Source organism: Pan paniscus, chromosome 15, assembly GCF_029289425.2.
Source record: "Pan paniscus chromosome 15, NHGRI_mPanPan1-v2.0_pri, whole genome shotgun sequence".
Taxonomy (NCBI): domain Eukaryota; kingdom Metazoa; phylum Chordata; class Mammalia; order Primates; family Hominidae; genus Pan; species Pan paniscus.
Window position 1 is genome coordinate 42,191,289 of NC_073264.2, and position 20,126 is coordinate 42,211,414.

Consider the following 20,126-nt stretch of genomic DNA (forward strand, 5'->3'; position numbering starts at 1 on the left):
TACATAAATACAGGTGTCTGAGGCTGAAAATGAATGCCCCAGGAAGAAGTAAATCAATTTTAGAAAAATTATCAAATGGCATAATGATGGGCACACAATGCCCTCCACCCACAGCTGTTCTTGCATTTCTAACATAAAAGGCAGCACAAGACAGAAGGGAAACACTGACAAATAGATTGGTTCTGCCATTTCCTTAGCATTATGTGCCCTGTCACTTTTTGAATTTCTTAGATAAGATGCAATTTCTCTTTAGTTTTTAATGCCCTTTTAGATATTTTTTGTTACAGGATTCGTTACCATGAATCCAAGGGACTTTATTTTGGCACTTTGACAGAAAGGATTGGACTGCTTAAACAAGAACTAATAAATAGCTTCCATTTCCTACATGAAAAAAGTAATACATGTTTATGCTGTTTCCTGGATTGCACATGTAACTGGCAGCAAGAAACACCCTCGGAATAGTAATCATAAAATATCCTTGTTTATTCCAAAGCATAACTATAGAAATGTGTGACAATCTGAATTTCTTTTGTATGCCAAAATATGCTGAGAAAGTACTAATGAATGCTGTGCCATTCTAATTTTGTATTAATGAGATAATTTATTATTTTTTCAGTTTTAATTAAAATTGGCTTTGCATCAAACTGTGCTTATCACATTGATCACATGATAAAAAGGGAATTTTGTCATTTATCAATAAAAATGATTATGTGTATTATCTAACCATTAATGACACATTTTAGAGTGTAAAGATGTTGGTACACATTTTCATTATTTTTTTGTTTCCTGAAAAAATAATTTATTATTGCCATGTTTATGGTTCCATCCTGTGCAATTAATTATTACAGAACAAAGCAAGACTAACAAAAGTTCTGATAGTAATACAAGCAGTCAGATTGAAATTTCAGTCTTTTGGCTATTGACATAAGTTTCATATCAGTAATAAATTACTTGAGGTGTCAATATATGCTGAAATTAATATTATGTATTAATGCATTGTTTCAAATTATGACATGTATTGATATGTTGAAATATATTTACATAATCTGTTCTTAAAGTTTCAGTAATATTTTCCATTTTGTAATGCAATTGTCTATTCCCAGGCAAACTCCACTTCCATTTTCTCTCCAATTGTTTTCAGAAATGTGCAGTTTGTGATATCACATGTAAAAAAGAAAGAAAGTGAATTCCTTTGGAAAGACTACCCACACAGAAGAGGAATCACTTAAGTTTCTCATTGGTACAATACTTGCATTTATAAACAAACTGATCAGAAAGTAGTGAAGAGAAAAAAAGTTACTTTGTTTAATCTCCTGAGAGCAGCCTCTTTCTGTTTTTGGTGGAAGAACATGCACAGCCATTGACAATTTCAATCCAGACCCAAAATTAAGGGTAACTCATCCTAGATTGTTGCAAATCTGTTGTCCTAGATTTTAGCAACATTGGCTGATTTAATCCTTTCTGAAGATGTTTAAATAGACATTTGTAAATGGCTTTTATTTAACCATAATCAGCTGAAAGTAAGTGATTTTTAAAAAAATGATTCTCATTTAGAAGCGTATATGTTAAACTAGGTTTGGAAACTATCATAAGAATTACAAATTTCCCCCAAGTGATGTTCTAATAAAAAGCAGTGTAGCAGGTATTAATTATTCATTTGAGGGAAAAAACCCACCAGCAAACAGATCCATGATAATAAATGTAATACTTAACAGAATCAATTGAGCATCTATTATGCAACCACTTTACACAGTGTTTTTAAGTGAATAATCTCACTCGCTGCTTACAGTAGTGATGCAAGATGGACTATCCCTGTTTTGCAGGTTAAATAACAATCACAATAATAACAATGGTTGTAGAATCATGAAGTAGATTTTTAAGGACCATATAGTTAGCAAAAAATTAACCTGACATTTTCACTTAGATTCTGAAAACATACTCTTAAAAGCTCCACCTTAAAGTAGTTAACTGTTACAGGTTAAAGAGACGTCTTAGTTGGAAAATAGCTCAGAACATCTAGAAGATAAAATTGCATTGTATATAGTCTACTATATTCTGTAGCTCATCCTCCTCCCAGCACTAGGTACCATTTCTCTATTACCAAAAATGATCAAATTCAATTATTTAAGCTGCTTACTTCCATATTTGTGTTCATATATCTAAGAAATATATATGACATTTCTTATATTTTCAGCTTCTGGCATTGGTTATTGACTACCTACCTTGGGAAATTAGTATTTAGTAAACTTTTACTGCCTCTGTCCATTTACCATCGTATACATGTAAGTTTTCTGTTTCCCATAATCCATATATATATATATTTTTTCATGCATATTTATGTGTAATACACACACACTCACACACACGCACCCCTACACATCTTTGGGTAAATCAGTATTCATTATCTTCATTTTTATAACTAGGTAAATGTGGCTCACAGGTAGTCAATACATTATTTGTGATTTCTTTTTTTTAACTTTTAATTTTCCTTTGGGTTAATACAATTATTTGGTGTCTTATTATTAGTTTTATTTTCTCTATTCTTATAAGTAATTTATCTCCAAACAATGCCCTAATTGTCTGTATATTTCTTCTCAATACATTCAAACTAATCAAGTATTGATGATGATCAATTGATCTTATCTTTCTAAGGTCATATCTTTTTAAAGTCTAAAGTCATACCTACTATGGAGAGGTTGCTCTAAAGGTTTGCTGCATAGCTGTCATTTAGAAACTTTCCATAACCATTTTACAGAGTATTTCCTTTTCTTCTGTTGTGATTGAATTGACTGCTTTTGGATTCCAAGTCTTCCTTCTTGTTTTATTACCTCATCTTAGAGGAATATCAACTCTAGTAATTTCCTGAAAAAGGAGAGAGGTGGGGATCGAAGGCAACATCTATTTAAAATCTCTCTCTCTCTCTCTTTTTTTTTATTTTTCCTTTTTTTCTTTTTTTTTTTTTGAGACGGAGTCTTGCTCTGTAGCTCAGGTTGGAGTGCAGTGGTGTGATCTCCACTCACTCGAACCTCTGCCTCTGGAGTCCAAGCTATTCTCCTGCCTCAGCCTCTCTAGTAGCTGGGATTACAGGCGCCTGCCACCACGCCCAGCTACCTGTTGTATTTCAGTAGAGACGGGGTTTCACCATGTTGGCCAGCCTGGTCTCTAACTCCTGACCTCAAGTGATCCACCCACCTCGGCCTCCCAAAGTGCTGGGATTACATGTGTGAGCCACCACGCCCAGCCTGTTAAAATCTTGCATGTCTGAAAAACCTTAATTTTCTTTCATACTAACATCGTAATTAGATTAGATATAGAATTCTAAGTGAAAAAATATTTTCTTCCTAAGCCTTTTGAAGTACTGTTCCATTGACTTTTGTTGCCAGTATTGTTACCAGAACACTTTTGTTCTTTTTTCATGGACATAATATATTCCTTACTTATGGAGAAATTTTGGAATTGTCCTCCCCTTACACAGTTTCTTATTCCTCCAAGTTGCTATAATTTGTATGTTTTAATCTCAGTATTTCTTCTTAGACAATTCCTTTAGATGTCTGGCTGTGCTTGATTGTCCACTTAGAAATAAAGGCAATACTAGACTCTGCTGGTAGTCTTTGTCCATTTGTGTATGGCTATCTCCTCTGGCCATCAATGTAGGATGATATGGATGGGCTATTTCATTTTAGGATTCCCTATCATTATCTACAGGTCATTTTTCCTGTGTTTATAGTTCGTAATGAAGCCACGTTCAATCTCCAGATAGAGAGGATAAACTTTGCTGCCAGTATTCTGGGAGTAAAGTTGGGAAGAGAGCTGGTGGTTTCAGAACTCATTTAACGTATGCCTAGTTTTTTACTGTGGTACTTCTCTTCAAATGGGTCTTAATTTTCTAAATACTGTGTGCCTTTTATTTTACTCCCACCAGAGGCCAATTCTGCAGTCTTCCACTGATTGTACTAAGAGTACTAAGTGTGTAATTGCTCATAAGATCTTTCAGCCTATGATTTCTTTTTGTGTCCCGCCTAAATTCTACATCTAGAGGTACCCATTGTCAAATATTCCTGAATATTTTTATGTTTTATGTTTTCTCATATTGCTTTCCAGTTTCCTCCATTGAGTAATTAGAATTCCAGCTGCCAAATAAGATACAGGACTCCCAGGTAAATTTGAATGTACTTATTATAAAAGAAGTATTCTTTATCTGAGATTAAATTTAACTGGCCATCTTGTACTGGCATTTGGTAAATATTACAATCCTTTTTAGAAATCATTTTCTGGTTCTGATCAGTAAGTTTCTACTTACCCTTTAGTTTATACATTTCAAAATTTGTGACAACCATCGTATCTCTTGGATTTTTTTGTACTTATGTATTTATGCTTTAAAAATCCTTTTTCTGTCACTTTAGTGCAAGTTGGAAAGGAAGCTAAGGTTCTTTTGTTCTGTCCACTATGTAATTGAAAATATTTTTTAAAATGTGATCTGAAGAGAAATGAAAGTAAAAACAATTATTTTTAAGGCAATTCCCAGAATTATTTCTTAGGTACTGAAAGAGTAGCTGAATTCTTTTGATTTGTCCATGCTTAGATATCATTAACCACCCAAAATATATATTAATTTGCTTTTAAATTGGATATTATCACTGGGATTACATTGCCTTAAAGTCCCATAGAAATATTTTATTAACTATGAATGTGAATTTTGGAAATGAAATTTGTAATGTGTGTTTTTGTTTACTACCATCACTTAACTGAATAATTTCATAAAACAAGAAAGACAAAAATATAAAGGTCCTCAGGAGTTATTAATGCATTCATCTGCTTGACATTTTTACCAGAGTGAATCATAAGTTGAGCATAGTATGCAAATTATCCTTAGATTCATTATACAAAATTCATGCCATCTTGAATCTGTAGTCCAGTTCATAAAATGACATAGAAGGGTTTAAAATTTTTCTAGAACTGAATGTGAGAACTGGAGGAAGTCTTGAAGCTCATTTTGTAACGGGAACCAGGTTTGGCTGCTGGTCACTCAGATTCCAAACACAAAAGGTACAGGTTGTTAGGAAGAAAAGCAGGCTTTAATCAGAGCCAGCAAACCAAGAAAATGGTGAACTAGCATCCTAAAGTACCATCTTAAATTTTAAAATTTATTGTAGAATTTTTTAAAGGAAACAGTATGGAAAGCATGCAGCTGTGGTGCAGGATGCAGGGCTGTGTGTGTTGTTCTGATGGCTATCTTGGGTAATCGCCTGTCTGAGGATCTGATTGGCATTCTCTTAACTTCAGCCTGACGATGGCAGACAGACTGCTACTCTCCCTAACTGGGAAGATTCCACAGGGGCTCCTTGCTTGGTGTGTTTCAAGATTAGCCTCTGGAATTTCTGAAGCAAGAGCACAATTAGGTAAGCATGGATTGCTGGAGGCTAGTGTCTAGAGAGGGAAGGAGTAAAGAGCTGAGAGGGGAGGAAAGAAAGAGAAAGTGGGTGATTTTTAAAACAGATCCCTATTACAATTTTTCCTGTCTTCTGACTTTCTATATGACTCTTCTTCACAGGTTCCAACTTTTCTGCTGACTTATTAAAGCATGTACATTTTAAAATGAAGTCTTAAAAATAGTATAATGTACAACACACCAATTGGGTTCCATTTTATGCATACTAATAGCTATATTTAAGTAAATAACCTGATTTCATATATAAAACCATAATCTCTTGATTTTCTACACCACTAAGACTCATACAATTTGAAATTGGGTTTTAAATTAGTCATAATGCATTTATTTAAAAATGATATAGTGCACAGAATTTTTTATTCTCTATCCTGGGACTGTTTTAGTGAATTATGATGACTGAGAAAAGTTGTATATACTTTGGCCAGGCGCGGTGGCTCACGCCTGTAATCCCAACACTTTGGGAGGCCGAGGTGGGCGGATCACGAAGTCAGGAGTTTGAGACCAGCCTGACCAGCATGGTGAAACCCTGTCTCTACTAAAAATACAAAAATAGCCGGGCTTGGTGGCGCGTGCCTGTAATCTCAGCTACTCAGGTGGCTGAGGCGGGAGAATCACTTGAACCTGGGAGGCGGAGATTGCAGTGAGCCGAGATTGCTCCACTGCACTCCAGCCTGGGCGACAGAGCAAGACTCTGTTAAAAATAATAATGATGATAATAATAATAATAATAAATTATACATTAACAGTGTTTATAAGGTTTGTGTAAGTTTTGTGAAATTGTTGTCAGAATCATTTCTATTACCCTAAAATCATATCTTGGAGGCCATTATGAGATGTTATCTCTTTTAAGGAACATTCTGGAATATTATGTGCTAATGCCCTTTATGTCTTAGGGTGATATTTGGTTTCAATTATGTGACTTTTTGTATGGAATTCAATGTAGTGTGAGTGTGCACGCAAGCGCAGCACACCCACGCAAGGGTATCTGGGTGTAAAACAGGGAACCCTGACGTGCTTGTTTCTCATTTCTACTGCTAACATTACTGCACTCTGCCAGTTGGGTCTGTGTTACCATCTGTCACTTGAGGAATGTGTCTGTCAATTAGCACTTCTACAATGTTATCTGTTGACTCACAAAAGTTACCAGGAAAATAACTTGTAAGCTACTGTCAGGAGGAAATTGAACTAGGTATCAAGTTCTTTAGAAGTACATTTATTTCAACAGCATCTGTGTGTCAAATAGTGATGAATGCCCTTTTTAACTAGGTAAGAAAGTGAAATTTGTCTCTTCAAAGAAACTTCTATAAGGTAGGCTATATTCTTTTTGCAATGCCATTAGATTTATTAAAAGATTTTCAAATTTTTACATTTATTCTTCATATACAATTTTGAAGTACATTCAGGAGAAACCTCATTATTGTTAAAGCTCCTAGATTTCAGAAATGATTCATACCTATATTTAGAAAATCACTAATATAAAATGTCTGATACTCCATTTATCCTACTACAGCGTAATCCATAATATCTTCATAATATCTTGAGGTTAAACTATTGAAGGTGAACATAATTTCCAAAATCGTTTCTCTTTGTGCCATGACCAAATGCTTTTCCAAGGTTTATTTTAGAAGATGATTTCCCATGAACTCTGTTGTCCATAATAATATGACATCTATTTAAATGGAGGAGTTCAAAAACTTAACACACTGGAGTACTGTTGTGAAGATATAAGTGCAAATGTCTTCTCAGTTGCCATTTGTTCTGCTTGTTTTAACTGAATACTCTGATTATACATTTTAGAGCTTAAAAATAAAGTTTATTTAGCCTAAGAGTCTCATAAGCAAGCAGTTACCTACTTTTCCTAAACTAAATAGAATGAATGAATTTATATACATTTGTACATGTACATGTGTGTACATATGTAAGTAAACAACATATATGGACATACACATATGTATTATGCATATGTGTGACTATGTGTGTATATATGTATGCATATGTGTGACTATGTGTGTATATATGTGTTTATCTACACATGTGTATGTATACTTATATGCATTAATCTTCAATATAGTAGGTTAAAAATAGAAAATTCAAAAATAGATTATTTTAAAAGCACAACAACAGAGTTCATTTAGCAAGAAAATTGTATGTGTACTAGTTAATATCCAGGGATTTTGGAATTAAACAATGGCTCCGATTCAGCACATAATAGCAATGTAGTAGCAAATTTTTTTTATGTCTCTCAGTTTTAGGTCCCTAATCTATAAAATGAGAATGGGAATATTCTACAGGATATTTATTAATGTAATAAATAATAATGTGTCTAGGTAGAAGACAGTATGCAATAAGTACCCAGTAAGTGTTAGCAAAAATTGGTAAAATTATTTTATTCATTTTAAGAACCTCTAAAAAATAACCGTATTGTAATACAGTAAAATAATTCCATAATAATAGCATTAAGTCATCTGAGTCATACATATGTTTAGTTTTTATCCAGGATTAGATATTAAAGATTATCCATTCTCTTCTTTCATAGACAATGAAAACGAACTCCCAAAATCCTTGATGAAGAGAATTTTAATTATTTTCAATTTACCTAAGTTACAAAAAGGAATAACAAATACTTGAACATTCCTCTCATCATATTAAACACTTTTATTCTTGTCTAGTTTCAGGGTAACTTAGGTTGAACATTCCTCTCATCATATTAAACACTTTTATTCTTGTCTAGCTTCAAGGTAACTTAGGTTCTTGACATCAGGTCTTTAAATGACTATGATATCTATTGGCACACTTCATAGATGACTGGCTCTGCAAACCTACATGCCATTCATCACTATACACGTGCAAAAGCAAACTTTGTAACCGTAAAGGTCATACTTATGTTGGTATTCAGATGATGTTTGGGGAAGGAGGAAATTTTTCATAAGCCCCCACTTGGAGCCTGACACCACTGTCACCAACCCGAGTGTTTTTCTCACGAGAACCTACTGCAATCAATGAGGCAAGCTTCTAGCCAGTTACAATATATATTCTTAACTGAGAGTGTTTCTTTCAAATGTTGGAAAGTAAATTGAAGTTTCTTCAAGTTTCTTATTTTAGGGTATTCATTTTTATCAAACTTCCAACCCTGTACTGTGTGAGAATTCTTTATATGTCTACTCTATATTTAGTATCAGGGAAAACATTTATGTTTTTCAGTACAGAGTTATGTTTATATTTTTGTTAAACATAAAAGTGCTGTTGCCTTCCATGTCAGCTTGAGATTTTCCCCAATATTGCAAAAGACAACACCAAATTCTGTTCCCACAATAGACAATTTACCTACTCTGAAGCAATTTACAAAACATATATAGCTTAAATATGGACAAAATTTTTCCTGAAACAAAAGAAATGGTGAAATTGTTAGGTTCAGGTTGTATGCGTGCCATTGTTGCATGTCATGTCACCATTAGAGCAACTGACTCTAAATCTCCTTTCTTGCCTAGATAGTTTGGGAATTGAGACAATCCACTGATAAAGCCTTGATTCTGACACACATAAGGGACCAAATGAATTCATGTGGTCTGGAAGGGACAAAAAATATGGTCTGAAGGGTAAATTATTAGTTAAGTATTAATTTTTTATTTTAATTTCTCAGCTGGGCAAGTTCCTTAAACATAGATCTGTTAAATTTTTGGAAATCTAGTGTTGTTTTGACAAATCCAAGATTTGAAGATTTGGAAGCAACTAGAAATAAAAATAATAGGCTTCCCTGAATTAAGTAGATGGGACAAATAAATGATTTATATGCATATTGATCCATACAGAAGAAATTCGTATGTTGAAATGAAAGCTTCCAAATGTTCACTATGACACTTAGTAGGATAGTCTTCTACTAACTGTAAGAGACTGAAAATGTTATGTGCTTTATCACATAAACTTGTATTTCATCATAAGAACTGTATAATTTCTATTGGTTTTTTTTCCATTTTTTACCCTTTCCTTCTTGCTCTTAATCTTTCCCTTTCTCTCTTTCTCATTGTACATAGGAGGAACTTAAAACTCTATATAGCAAGTAGTAGATGAGCTGAGACACAACAAATAAGAGCAAGACACTATTACTCATAACACAACAGCAGAAGCACTAGTGTAAATGTGCTGATTTCCCTGCTCTGAAGTTGTATGGGCAACACAATGGAACCAGATGGAGGACATGAATCCAATAGTGTATGTCATCACCCAACTAGTGGTACTGGTGGTGGGAGTATAAAGATTCTTCACCATACTGTAGGCTACTGAGGCTGGACAGACAGAGAAGCATTAAAACAAAGTGACCAATGATACTTTGGTTATTTCTCTTTCTCCCTTATACAAGCAAAGGAGAAGTCATCGTCCTTACAATGGTGAATATGCCCTCCGTCACCACTGAAGAGGCAATTTAGTAGTGTCTGCTGAGACAAGGAAGCTCCAAATCACTGAGAAAAAATACATTTCAACACCTCTGGATGTTTCTCCTTGACCCAATCCCATAGCCATTGCTCAATAATTTCATGAGGTAGATGAATGCCACCTAGATTGGCAGTGTGAATAAACAAGGCAGGTTGGACTGAATGTACTTGGGTAGTTACTTTAAAAACAAGAACTAGACCTGGCCAACCAGTGGCCAGGAGGCCATTCTCGGGGGACCATTAACCGTGATTGCTAGAAGTCATTCAGGGAGAATACAATTGTAAATTGTATTTTCTTTCCAGGGTCACCTATGTACCCTCAGGAACTTTGCTTTTTGTGTGAAAGCCAAGCATTAACTTGCAATGTGCCTTTCTTTCAAAAAACTTGGTGTCTTATGCCATGTGAATAATCACAAAAGACTTTCAACTATAGAAGGAAACTTCATTATAGATTATGCAGTTCTCAGATGTAGGCAAAAATGTCTCCAAAATGAGATTACCTTTGTTTATGCAGGGGAGTTAATAAATGACCTAAATGGGAATGGTCCCATTAGAAAAGGTGGTATGAAATTTATCCCTGACATTAGCTGAAGTGATCAATAAAACCACCTCAGCCCCAGAAGGCATTCAGGTCAGCCTCTCCTCGCTGGCCAAGATTATTACGGATGATAAAATTGTCCAGGCTTACAACTTTGGGGTCAAGACAGTGTCTGTGCAATAGCTAATGAAATTAATGCACCAGAATAAGTGGAAAGATCAATTAAAAAATTAAGGAGGAATGCCCTAAGGGTTCCCCTGAGCTGCTTGTGTCCAGAACCCTTGGGATATGGTTGAGTTCAATACTGCACATTGGCCTCTTCCTGCTGTTTGGAGTCTAATAGTAGCCTTAATTAGATGCCATATGAGACAAATTGAATAGATTTGTTTTCAGTTTCTGTTAGTGAGATTAATCAGAGTAGCCAGCAGAATGAAGTGCTTATAGGAAAATTAGCCAGAAGCCGAGGCACTGTAGGACTGAGGAGTGGATATTGATGAAAGACCATTCTCTATAGGTCTCTCATTTCTGAATGCCTTATGAAGGGACTGTGACTGTTTTACTTATAGCTATTTTTAAAGAATGTTTATAATGCAAACAGCCTTGGAAATTAGAGGTAGTGATTCTCTGGGGAGCAAAAGTTGAGTTTCCTTGCATACAGCCATGGAATATAGAGATAGTATGTTTCTCCAAAGTAAAGGGCAGACATTCTTATTGTCCTGGATACTACAGATATCATCTCATGCTGCAGTAAGGTACAAACATAGTTACTGAATATTATAAAAACCTTGGCTTCCTAATTTCAGGTTTCTTTCCCTATAACATAGCCCACTGCATGTGGAAACCTCCATCAAGGCCCAGTTAGTTGCCCCTGTAGAACTTGGGAAAAAGGAGAAATGACACAATATGCTAATGCTCATAGTGTTTGCTGTACTGCGATTAGTACAGTTCCCTGTATCTGATCTAAGAGCCTTATTTTTTTTAATCAGTTTCCATGAAACTGTGCCAGGCTAAATGTTGCTTTGCAAAGATCTTGAATTTTGCAAATTTTAAGATCTTTCGTAGCTCGTCATACTGCTCTACATTAGGCAGGGAAATGTGTTTCTCCTTTATAAAATATTTTGTTATAGTTTTTTTTCAAATTAAGTAAGTTTCTTTTTATTTTTAGTCTAGTAAAACAATTTATTTAATGCTTTTTATACATCACTTGAAATTTTCCTCTTAAGTCTGCTAGTGGAGTGATTTCACTGACAAATTCCTGATATTAAATCACTCTTGCATCCCAATGATATAACATACTTTAAAACAATATTTTATTTTGTAAATTGTTAATTTCATTAAAAAAATTTGTTATTTTGGAACTATGCTTTTATTTTCATGTGTAAAATTTGCATCATCCACACATTGGCTCCCCAACTGATAGAGGGATGATTCTTTGGTGAGAAAGGCAAATTATTAACCTGTGGAACTTCACCCTCCTTTCAAAATTGTAAACCAAATACAAAATTTCATTTTAGAGAAATTTCAAAAAACTGCCATCATCCATTAACTTCAAAGGTAAAGAAATGAGGAGTCCTATCACTTTCTTATTTATCTCACTTGATTAAGTTTTGAATGGGCACCGATTATCATCCTTTAACCTCACAACTGCTATTCAGGACATTATCTCTCACCTGGAAAAAAATCACCCATGGAATTTGATATGCAACCATTTTTTTTCTAGAAAATAATTTTATTCTATATGTGTTGTATTAGAATCGTGCAGAGAAACAGAATCAATAGGTTATTAGACACATACACATACAGGCGCACATGCACAGAATTGGTGCACATGATAACGGAGGGTGAACAGCCCCACAGTCTTCAGTTGGCAAGTTGGAGACCTAGGGAAGCTGGTGGTGCAGATCAATTTTGAGTTGAAAGGCCCAAAAACCAGGAAAATCAATAGTGTAAGACCCAGTCTCAGGGCATGAAAAAGTGGATAATCCAGCTCAGTCAGTCATAAGAGATAGAGCAAATTCTCCCTTCCTTTTTATTCATTTCAGGCCGGCCTTCAGTGGATTGGGTCATTCCCACACACACTGGGGAGGGCAACTTCTTTACTCCACCTATAAAGTCAAATGCTAATCTTATCCAGAAATGTCCTTACAGACACACTAAGAAATAATATTTAACCAAATATCTGGGTACCCAGTTCCTCAGTCAAATTGACATATAAAATTAACTATCATATCTGTTGACCAGTAAAACTAGAATCACTTTTATTTCACATAAGAGTGAAAGGTATGCGTTTGTTTTGTGTGTGTGTGTGTGTGTGTGTGTGTGTGTGTGTTCAAACTTTTTTTTAATTATACTTTAAGTTTTAGGGTACATGTGCACATTGTGCAGGTTAGTTACATATGTATACATGTGCCATGCTGGTGCGCTGCACCCACTAACTCGTCATCTAGCATTAGGTATATCTCCCAATGCTATCCCTCCCCCCTCCCCCCTCCCCACCACAGTCCCCAGAGTGTGATATTCCCCTTCCTATGTCCATGTGATCTCATTGTTCAATTCCCACCTATGAGTGAGAATATGCGGTGTTTGGTTTTTTGTTCTTGCGATAGTTTACTGAGAATGATGGTTTCCAATTTCATCCATGTCCCTACAAAGGACATGAACTCATCATTTTTTATGGCTGCATAGTATTCCATGGTGTATATGTGCCACATTTTCTTAATCCAGTCTATCATTGTTGGACATTTGGGTTGCTTCCAAGTCTTTGCTATTGTGAATGATGCCGCAATAAACATACGTGTGCATGTGTCTTTATAGCAGCATGATTTATAGTCATTTGGGTATATACCCAGTAATGGGATGGCTGGGTCAAATGGTATTTCTAGTTCTAGATCCCTGAGGAATCGCCACACTGACTTCCACAATGGTTGAACTAGTTTGCAGTCCCACCAACAGTGTAAAAGTGTTCCTATTTCTCCACATCCTCTCCAGCACCTGTTGTTTCCTGACTTTTTAATGATTGCCATTCTAACTGGTGTGAGATGATATCTCATACTACTTTTGATTTGCATTTCTCTGATGGCCAGTGATGATGAGCATTTTTTCATGTGTTTTTTGGCTGCATAAATGTCTTCTTTTGAGAAGTGTCTGTTCATGTCCCTTGCCCACTTTTTGATGGGGTTGTTTGTTTTTTTCTTGTAAATTTGTTTGAGTTCATTGTAGATTCTGGATATTAGCCCTTTGTCAGATGAGTAGGTTGCGAAAATTTTCTCCCATGTTGTAGGTTGCCTGTTCACTCTGATGGTAGTTTATTTTGCTGTGCAGAAGCTCTTTAGTTTAATTAGATCCCATTTGTCAATTTTGTCTTTTGTTGCCATTGCTTTTGGTGTTTTGGACATGCAGTCCTTGCCCACGCCTATGTCCTGAATGGTAATGCCTAGGTTTTCTTCTAGGGTTTTTATGGTTTTAGGTCTAACATTTAAATCTTTAATCCATCTTGAATTGATTTTTGTATAAGGTGTAAGGAAGGGATCCAGTTTCAGCTTTCTACATATGGCTAGCCAGTTTTCCCAGCACCATTTATTAAATAGGGAATCATTTCCCCATTTCTTGTTTTTCTCAGGTTTGTCAAAGATCAGATAGTTGTAGGTAGGCGGCGTTATTTCTGAGGGCTCTGTTCTGTTCCATTGATCTATATCTCTGTTTTGGTACCAGTACCATGCTGTTTTGGTTACTGTAGCCTTGTAGTATAGTTTGAAGTCAGGTAGTGTGATGCCTCCAGCTTTGTTCTTTTGGCTTAGGATTGACTTGGCGATGCGGGCTCTTTTTTGGTTCCATATGAACTTTAAAGTAGTTTTTTCCAATTCTGTGAAGAAAGTCATTGGAACTTGATGGGGATGGCATTGAATCTATAAATTACCTTGGGTAATATGGCCATTTTCATGATATTGATTCTTCCTATCCATGAGCATGGAATGTTCTTCCATTTGTTTGTGTCCTCTTTTATTTCATTGAGCAGTGGTTTGTAGTTCTTCTTGAAGAGGTCCTTCACATCCCTTGTAAGTTGGATTCCTAGGTATTTTATTCTCTTTGAAGCAATTGTGAATGGGAGTTCACTCATGATTTGGCTCTCTGTTTGTCTGTTATTGCTGTATAGGAATGCTTGTGATTTTTGCATATTGATTTTGTATCCTGAGACTTTGCTGAAGTTGCTTAATAGCTTAAGGAGATTTTGGGCTGAGATGATGGGGTATTCTATATACAATATACAACCATGTCATCTGCAAAGAGGGATAATTTGACTTCCTCTTTTCCTACTTGAATACCCTTTATTTCCTTCTCCTGCCTGATTGCCCTGGCCAGAACTTCCAACACTATGTTGAATAGGAGCGGTGAGAGAGGGCATCCCTGTCTTGTGCCAGTTTTCAAAGGGAATGCTTCCAGTTTTTGCCCATTCAGTATGATATTGGCTGTGGGTTTGTCATAGATAGCTCTTATTCTTTTGAAATACGTCCCATCAATACCTAATTTATTGAGAGTTTTTAGCATGAAGGGTTGTTGAATTTTGTCAAAGGCTTTTTCTGCATCTATTGAGATAATTATGTGGTTTTTGTCTTTGGCTCTGTTTATTTGCTGGATTACATTTATTGATTTCTGTATATTGAACCAGCCTTGCATCCCAGGGATGAAGCCCACTTGATCATGGTGGATAAGCTTTTTGATGTGCTGCTGGATTCGGTTTGCCAGTATTTTATTGAGGATTTTTGCATCAATGTTCATCAAGCATATTGGTCTAAAATTCTCTTTTTTGGTTGTGTCTCTGCCCGGCTTTGGTATCAGAATGATGCTGGCCTCATAAAATGAGTTAGGGAGGATTCCCTCTTTTTCTATTGATTGGAATAGTTTTAGAAGGAATGGTACCAGTTCCTCCTTGTACCTCTGGTAGAATTCGGCTGTGAATCCATCTGGTCCTGGACTATTTTTGTTTGGTAAACTATTGATTATTGCCACAATTTCAGCTCCTGTTATTGGTCTATTCAGAGATTCAACTTCTTCCTGCTTTAGTCTTGGGAGAGTGTATGTGTCGAGAAATGTATCCATTTCTTCTAGATTTTCTACTTTATTTGCGTAGAGGTGTTTGTAGTATTCTCTGATGGTAGTTTGTATTTCTGTGGGATCGGTGGTGATATCCCCTTTATCATTTTTTATTGTGTCTATTTGATTCTTCTCTCTTTTTTTCTTTATTAGTCTTGCTAGCGGTCTATCAATTTTGTTGATCCTTTCAAAAAACCAGCTCCTGGATTCATTGATTTTTTGAAGGGTTTTTTGTGTCTCTATTTCCTTCAGTTCTGCTCTGATTTTAGTTATTTCTTGCCTTCTGCTAGCTTTTGAATGTGTTTGCTCTTGCTTTTCTAGTTCTTTTAATTGTGATGTTAGGGTGTCAATTTTGGATCTTTCCTGCTTTCTCTTGTGGGCATTTAGTGCTATAAATTTCCCTCTACACACTGTTTGAATGCGTCCCAGAGATTCTGGTATGTTGTGTCTTTGTTCTCTTTGATTTCAAAGAACATCTTTATTTCTGCCTTCATTTTATTATGTACCCAGTAGTCATTCAGGAGCAGGTTGTTCAGTTTCCATGTAGTTGAGTGGCTTTGAGTGAGATTCTTATTCCTGAGTTCTATTTTGATTGCACTGTGGTCTGAGAGATAGTTTGTTATAATTTCTGTTCTTTTACATTTGCTGAGGAGAGCTTTACTTCCAAGTATGTGGTCAATTTTGGAATAGGTGTGGTGTGGTGCTGAAAAAAATGTATATTCTGTTGATTTGGGGTGGAGAGTTCTGTAGATGTCTATTAGGTCCGCTTGGTGCAGAGCTGAGTTCAATTCCTGGGTATCCTTGTTGACTTTCTGTCTCGTTGATCTGTCTAATGTTGACAGTGGGGTGTTAAAGTCTCCCATTATTAATGTGTGGGAGTCTAAGTCTCTTTGTAGGTCACTCAGGACTTGCTTTATGAATCTGGGTGCTCCTGTATTGGGTGCATATATATTTAGGATAGTTAGCTCCTCTTGTTGAATTGATCCCTTTACCATTATGTAATGGCCTTCTTTGTCTCTTTTGATCTTTGTTGGTTTAAAGTCTGTTTTATGAGAGACTAGGATTGCAACCCCTGCCTTTTTTTGTTTTCCATTTGCTTGGTAGATCTTCCTCCATCCTTTTATTTTGAGCCTATGTGTGTCTCTGCACGTGAGATGGGTTTCCTGAATACAGCACACTGATGGGTCTTGACTCTTTATCCAACTTGCCAGTCTGTGTCTTTTAATTGGAGAATTTAGTCCATTTACATTTAAAGTTAATATTGTTATGTGTGAATTTGATCCTGTCATTATGATGTTAGCTGGTTATTTTGCTCGTTAGTTGATGCAGTTTCTTCCTAGTCTCAATGGTCTTTACATTTTGGCATGATTTTGCAGTGGCTGGTACCGGTTGTTCCTTTCCATGTTTAGCGCTTCCTTCAGGAGCTCTTTTAGGGCAGGCCTGGTGGTGACAAAATCTCTCAGCATTTGCTTGTCTGTAAAGGATTTTATTTCTCCTTCACTTATGAAGCTTAGTTTGGCTGGATATGAAATTCTGAGTTGAGAATTCTTTTCTTTAAGAATGTTGAATATTAGCCCCCACTCTCTTCTGGCTTGTAGGGTTTCTGCCGAGAGATCCGCTGTTAGTCTGATGGGCTTCCCTTTGTGGGTAACCCGACCTTTCTCTCTGGCTGCTCTTAAAATTTTTTCCTTCATTTCAACTTTGGTGAATCTGAGAATTATGTGTCTTGGAGTTGCTCTTCTCGAGGAGTATCTTTGTGGCGTTCTCTGTATTTCCCGAATCTGAACGTTGGCCTGCCTTGCTAGATTGGGGAAGTTCTCCTGGATAATATCCTGCAGAGTGTTTTCCAACTTGGTTCCATTCTCCCCATCACTTTCAGGTACACCAATCAGACGTAGATTTGGTCTTTTCACATAGTCCCATATTTCTTGGAGGCTTTGCTCATTTCTTTTTATTCTTTTTTCTCTAAACTTCCCTTCTCGCTTCATTTAATTCGTTTCATCTTCCATTGCTGATACCCTTTCTTCCAGTTGATCGCATCGGCTCCTGAGGCTTCTGCATTCTTCACGTAGTTCTTGAGCCTTGGTTTTCAGCTCCATCAGCTCCTTCAAGCACTTCTCTGTATTGGTTATTCTAGTTATACATTCTTCTAAATTTTTTTCAAAGTTTTCAACTTCTTTGCCTTTGGTTTGAATGTCCTCCCGTAGCTCAGAGTAATTTGATCGTCTGAAGCCTTCCTCTCTCAGCTCGTCAAAATCATTCTCCATCCAGCTTTGTTCCGTTGCTGGTGAGGAACTGCGTTCCTTTGGAGGAGGAGAGGCGCTCTGTGTTTTAGAGTTTCCAGTTTTTCTGTTCTGTTTTTTCCCCATCTTTGTGGTTTTATCTACTTTTGGTCTTTGATGATGGTGATGTACAGATGGGTTTTTGGTGTGGATGTCCTTTCTGTTTGTTCGTTTTCCTTCTAACAGAGAGGACCCTCAGCTGCAGGTCTGTTGGAATACCCTGCTGTGTGAGGTGTCAGTGTGCCCCTGCTGGGGGGTGCCTCCCAGTTAGGCTGCTCGGGGGTCAGGGGTCAGGGACCCACTTGAGGAGGCAGTCTGCCCGTTCTCAGATCTCCAGCTGCATGCTGGGAGAAGCACTGCTCTCTTCAAAGCTGTCAGACAGGGACATTTAAGTCTGCAGAGGTTACTGCTGTCTTTTTGTTTGTCTGTGCCCTGCCCCCAGAGGTGGAGCCTACAGAGGCAGGCAGGCCTCCTTGAGCTGTGGTGGGCTCCACCCAGTTCGAGCTTCCCGGCTGCTTTGTTTACCTAATCAAGCCTGGGCAATGGCGGGCGCCCCTCCCCCAGCCTGGCTGCCGCCTTGCAGTTTGATCTCAGACTGCTGTGCTAGCAATCAGTGAGACTCCGTGGGCGTAGGACCCTCCGAGCCAGGTGCCGGATATAGTCTCATGGTGCGCCGTTTTTTAAGCCGGTCTGAAAAGCGCAATATTCGGATGGGAGTGACCCGATTTTCCAGGTGCGTCTGTCACCCCTTTCTTTGACTCGGAAAGGGAACTCCCTGACCCCTTGCGCTTCCCAGGTGAGGCAATGCCTCGCCCTGCTTTGGCTCGCGCACGGTGCGCGCACCCACTGGCCTGCGCCCACTGTCTGGCACTCCCTAGTGAGATGAACCCGGTACCTCAGATGGAAATGCAGAAATCACCCGTCTTCTGCGTCCCTCACGCTGGGAGCTGTAGACTGGAGCTGTTCCTATTCGGCCATCTTGGCTCCTCCTCTCGAAAGGTAGGCGTTTATAATGATATATCTTCTTAGTCTTTTCCTGAAGATAATTAAACTATTTTGGTTTTTGCCAGATGTTAGCCAAAAAGGGCATTGCCACTGTAGCACAGAACACTATGCTGTTCCTCAGAAAACATAATATTTATTAGAATTGATGAGCTGGAAGTACCAGCTATCCTAGAAGAACTTAGTAAGTCATAGGAATAAGTGCTGGGTGAAAAACCTTAACAAAAATTAAAATATCAGCCTCCTGGGTGAAGTTACCAGAGATTCAGTAGTCTGTAAGCAAAACTTTATACCATCTATAGCCAATCCAAATCCCAATGTCTTGTGCGAATTTGGATTTTTTTAAGTAAATATGTACATATTTACGTATGCTTTTAAAAGTTAGCTGCCAAGTAGCCTATAAAACTTGCAGTTTTGAAAGGTCAAGTGAAGGGGAACACTCTACAGCAAGTCTAGAGTTCGGCACAGCTGTCTTCTATATGGAAATCGTGACACAGTTGTTACAAATATGTTTTAAGTGTCTATGGCAGTGGTTGAAAAATTCCAACCTGCTGGCAAAATCCAGCTCATTATCTGTTTTGGCACACAAATTTTTATTTGAGCACACTCATTTGATTCTATATTGTCTATATCTACTTTTTTATTACAATGGTAGAGTTGAGTAGTTGTGACAGAAACCATATAGTCTTCAAAGTCCAAAAAGTTTACTCTCTGGCTCTTTATAGAAAATCTTTGCTCACCCTTGGTTTATGACATTTCGGGATTTGGAGAGAAATCATGTAATCTTCTGCAAGTAAACACTCTCGTTTGCCAATGGGCCCTGATAGAGAAGTGAATGGCTTGAATTTGGAATACCAACTGACAATGTAGGCTAAACTGCCCATTGTGAATTAGGCATTTTCTGATTCTCTTAACAAAATGTTTAGTATACAGCCGTTCTACATTATCAAATGGTGCTGAACGACATAAGAATCATGAACAGGTCAAATTCTCAAAGCATCTATTTCTACTGCTTGTATTCTCCTTTCGCTCACACCTACATCTTAAGAATATAACTTAGAAATACCCTGTGTCCAATTAGTGGAGGAAGAAAAACCTTGCTTTTGTTTGCAGATCATTTTGTACTATATACTGGCACCAAGAAGAACGGGTCGTTTTCAGCATTAGAGTATGCTTTCAGGTGGCCTTGGCCTTGAAAGATAGAGGAAAAAGAGAACACTTGTCCTTTTCCATCTACATCCCCTCCCACGCCCTCTTCTTTACCCTCCCAGAGGAACACTTAACCATGCATTTGTTTTCCAGTTTGCCTAGATGGAGACAGAGTCAAAGGGACT